At 41.8% G+C, this 4720-nt stretch overlaps 1 non-coding gene across 1 annotated transcript; it reads left to right on the top strand.

The window, feature by feature from the left end:
* Positions 1–4397: 4397 nt before the first annotated feature.
* Positions 4398–4504, top strand: LOC141700127 (small nucleolar RNA R71). The gene has a single exon (XR_012566219.1). It is a non-coding gene; the product is annotated as a small nucleolar RNA R71 (small nucleolar RNA).
* Positions 4505–4720: the final 216 nt, after the last annotated feature.

Genomic DNA, 4720 nt, shown 5'->3' with positions numbered 1-4720 from the left:
TTCAGTTAAAGCATCCTCTTCTTTCCAGCCGCATCTATGTCCATATTTAACTTCTTCAAAGCCCAATATGCTTTATTCTCGAGCTCCACAGGCAAATGACACCCCTTACCGTAAACCAACTGAAATGGCGACATTCCCAATGGAGTCTTATATGTTGTTCTATACACCCAAACAGCTTCATCAAGCTTTAAAGACCAATCCTTCCTTGATGGACAAACCACTTTCTCCAAAATGCGCTTGATCTCTCTGTTAGATACCTCATCTTGACCATTTATCTGAGGATGATAAGCCGTAGCAATACGATGATTCACATTATACCTTTTCATCATAGCAGTGAACTTGCGATTGCAAAAATGCGACCCCTCATCACTGATTATGACTCTTGGAGTTCCAAACCTTGTGAATATCTGCTTGTGAAGAAAATTAAGAACCACTTTCGTATCGTTCATTGGCAATGCCTTAACTTCAACCCATTTCGACACGTAATCAACCGCCAACAAGATATACTGATTGTTACAAGATGAGACAAATGGCCCCATGAAGTCAATTCCCCAAACATCGAAGACATCAACCTTGAGAAGCACATTAAGAGGCATCTCATCCCTCTTAGACATATTACCCACACATTGACATCGATCACATTTCAAAACGAACTGATGAGCATCTTTAAACAATGTCGGCCAAAAGAAACCTGCTTGAAGAACACGAGCTACTGTCTTTTCTCCACCATAATGTCCTCCATAAGCCGTTGAGTGGCAATCTCGCAAGATCCCCCCCCCCCCGTTTCGCTGTAGGGAATACATCTTCTGATGATTTGGTCAGCTCCTTGGCAAAAAAAAAACGGCTCATCCCATATATACCACTTTACTTCATAAAGAAACTTCTTCCTTTGAGCATAAGATAAGTTGGGAGACATGATATTACTCACAAGGTAGTTCACAATGTCTACAAACCACGGTTCTTCTTCTTGCACTCCAAACAGCTGCTTGTCAGGGAAATACTCATTTATCAATATCCTATCCAATGAAGTAGCATTGGGATTCTCTAAATGCGAGAGATGGTCAACAACTTGATTTTAAGTTCCTTTCATGTCCTTGATCTCTAGTTCAAATTCTTGGAGCAAAAGAACCCATCGAATCAATCTAGGATTCGAGTCCTTCTTTGAGACGAGATATCGAATTGCAGCGTGATCAGTGAAAACTGTCACCTTAGTCCCAAGTAGATAAGATCAAAATTTCTCAAAACCATAAACAATAGCCAAAAGTTCTTTCTCGGTAGTAGTTTAATTCAGTTGAGCACCATTTAGAGTCTTGCTAGCATAGTAGACCACATGAAATATATTGTTCTTCCTCTGCCCAAGAATTTCTCCAACTGCATAGTAGCTTGCATCGCACATCATCTCAAAAGGCTCATTCCAATCAGGTGCAGTTATGACAGGTGCCGTAATTAGACTCTGTTTCAATATCTCAAAAGCTGCAAGGCACTCGTCATCGAACTTGAAAGGAACATCTTTCTCTAACAAACTGCACAAAGGCTTCAAAATTTTCGAGAAATCTTTGATGAAACGCCTGTAGAAACCCGCATGACCAAAAAAACTACGAATTCCTTTAACCGAAATGGGTGGAGGAAGATTCTCAATAACCCCCACCTTGGCCTTATCCACCTCAAGACCCTTACTAGAAACCTTATGCCCGAGAATGATGCCCTGTCACACCATAAAGTGACATTTTTCTCAATTGAGAACCAGATTGGTCTCAACACACCTCTTGAGAACATGTCCAAGATTTTGCAAGCATTCATCAAAAGAATCGCCAAAGACTAGGAAGTAATCCATGAACACTTCCACGATCTGGCCAATCATGTCAGAAAAAATGGCCATCATACATCGCTGAAATGTGGCTGGCGTACCACACAGACCAAAAGAAACTCGTCTGAAGGCGAAAGTACCAAATGGACAAGTGAAGGTAGTTTTCTCCTGATCTTCTGGAGCGATACAAATCTGATTATAACCCAAATAGTCATCCAAAAGACAATAGTACTCATGACCGACCAACCTATCAAGCATCTGATCAATGAAGGACAAAGGGAAGTGATCCTTCCTAGTGGCTTTGTTTAGCTTCCTATAGTCCATGCAAACTCTCCACCCCGTAACTATCCTTGTAGGAATAAGCTCATTATTCTCATTTGCTACCACAGTAATTCCATCTTTCTTTGGTACACATTGAACCGGGCTTACCCATGAACTGTCAGAGATAGGGTAGAAAATCCCTGCATCTAGCCACTTAAGAATTTCCTTCTTCACTACCTCCTTCATGATAGGATTAAGTCTTCTTTGTTGCTCGATCGTAGGTTTGCTACCTTCTTCTAGCAGAATTTTATGTATACAGTAAGAAGGGATGATTCCCTTGATATCTGCTATAGTCCATCCGATTGCCAACTTGAACTCTCTCTGAATCCTCAAAAGCTTTTCCTCATCACTACCTGAAAGGTCAGATACAATAATAACAGGCAGAGTAGATGCATCACCTAAAAACGCATACCTCAAATGTTCAGGTAAAGGCTTAAGCTCGAGAGTGGGAGCTTCCTCAATAGAAGGCTTGAGGCATTTAGGAGCTTTATCCAATTCCTCCATTCCAAGAGATTCAAAAGGCATACCAATTTTTCTTTTCCAGGGAGAAGCATTCAAATATTGCAATTGTTCTTCACCTTCGTCATCTTCACTATCTGAATTTCCCAATAAGGCTTTTTCTAAGGCATCAAACCTTAGCAATTGATCAAGTTCCGATGTGATCACCGAATCGACCAACTCCACTTTTAAGCACTCCTCATTATCAGTAGGAAATTTCATAGCATTGAACACATTAAAAGTAATATCCTGATCCAGAACTCGCATGGTGAGCTCACCCTTCTGCACATCTATCAAGGTTCGGCAAGTCGCCAAGAAAGGTCTTCCCAAGATTATGGGAATCTTCTTATCCTCCTCGAAATCAAGAATTACAAAATCAGCTGGGAAAGATGAGTTTATCAACCTTGACCAAGACATCCTTCATAATACCTCGCGGGTATGTAATAGAACGGTCAGCCAATTGCAAGGTCATATATGTTGGTTTGGGATCAGGTAAGTCCAGCTGCTTGAAAATTGACAAAGGCATCAGATTGATGCTAGCTCCCAAATCACATAAACATCTGTCAAAAGACATTGTTTCAATAGTACATGGAATGGTGAAGCTTCCTGGATCTTTAAGCTTCGGAGGTAACTTCTGTTGCAACACAGCACTGCATTCCTCCATGAGAGCGACAGTCTCTAAATCATCTAGCTTCACTTTCCGGGAGAGAATACCTTTCATAAACTTTGCATAACTAGGCATCTGCTCGAGAGCCTCGGCGAAAGGTATGTTGATATGCAGTTTCTTGAACACCTCCAGAAACTTCTCAAATTGTTTTTCCAACTTTTTCTTCTGCAGCCGCTTAGGAAAAATGGTGGAGGATAGATTTGTTTCTCCCCTATATTACCCTCAGGAGGAGTGTGCTCAACAAAAGTCTTCCTTGGTTCCACTTCTTCATCTTGTTGCACTACTTCTTTCTCAGCCCCAACTTCTTCAGTTAACTCTTGAGTTTGTTCGGTATTCGCAACCTTCCCAGACCTCAAAGTGATTGCCTTCACCTGCTCCTTAGCTTCCCTTTTTCCTGGCACTTCAGTGTCACTAGGCAATGTACCAGGCTGCCGATTTAGCAAGGCATTGGTAATTTCCCCAATTTGATTTTCCAAGGTTTTGATAGAAACAGCTTGACTCTTTCACATAAGCTTCAACTCCTCCAATTCGGATTTTTCATTAGCTTGTTGTAGCTGGAATTGTTATCTTGGTGCATACTGCGGTTGCTGAAAACCAGGGGGGTTGTATTGCTTAGCTGGATATTGTTGATAAGGCTGTTGAACCGCATTTTGAGCGTTGCTCCAACTGAAATTCGGATGATTGCGGTTGTTAGGATGATAGGTGGCTGGCACAGGTTGTTGCGATAGCTGGAAGTTGCTCACAAACTGAGCTAGTTCACTAGAAATTACGCACTGATCAGTCTCGTGGGTTCCAGCACATAGCTCGCAGACACTAGTGATTTGATTAACTCCATAATTCGCCAAGGTGTCCATCTTCATCGTCAAAGCCTTTAGTTGGGCAGTGATAGCAGTTGCTACATCCAACTCCAGAATTCCTGCTACTTTTCCCTGAGTCAGTCTCTGAGAAATATTCTGGTACTCATTAGCATCCATCAGTTCAATAAGTTCATAAACTTCATCGTAGCTCTTAGCCCACAAGGCTCCTCATGATGCTACATCAAGCATGGGTCTAGAAGTAGGACCCAATCCATTGTAAAAACAGTTGATAATCTTCCAATCAGGCATGCCATGGTGTGAGCACTTCCTTAGCATCTCCTTATATCGATCTCAAGCCTCACACAGAGATTCTCCGGTTTGTTGAGCAAACTGAGTAAGAGCATTCCTGATTGCGGCAGTCTTCGCCATGGGGAAGAATTTAGTAAGAAACTTTTGAGCAAGATCTTCCCAAGTGGTGATAGACCCTGCTGGTAGAGAGTGTAACCAGCACTTAGCCTTGTCCCTCAGAGAGAATGGGAAGAGACGTAGTTTGATAGCATCTTCAATCACATCATTTAACTTGAAAGTATCGCAGATCTCGATAAAATCCCTGATGTGCATGTTGGGGTC

Source organism: Apium graveolens, unplaced genomic scaffold (assembly GCF_009905375.1).
Source record: "Apium graveolens cultivar Ventura unplaced genomic scaffold, ASM990537v1 ctg1800, whole genome shotgun sequence".
NCBI lineage: Eukaryota > Viridiplantae > Streptophyta > Magnoliopsida > Apiales > Apiaceae > Apium > Apium graveolens.
Note: the sequence above shows the minus strand (reverse complement) of the source record. Positions and strands in the feature narration are given on the sequence as shown.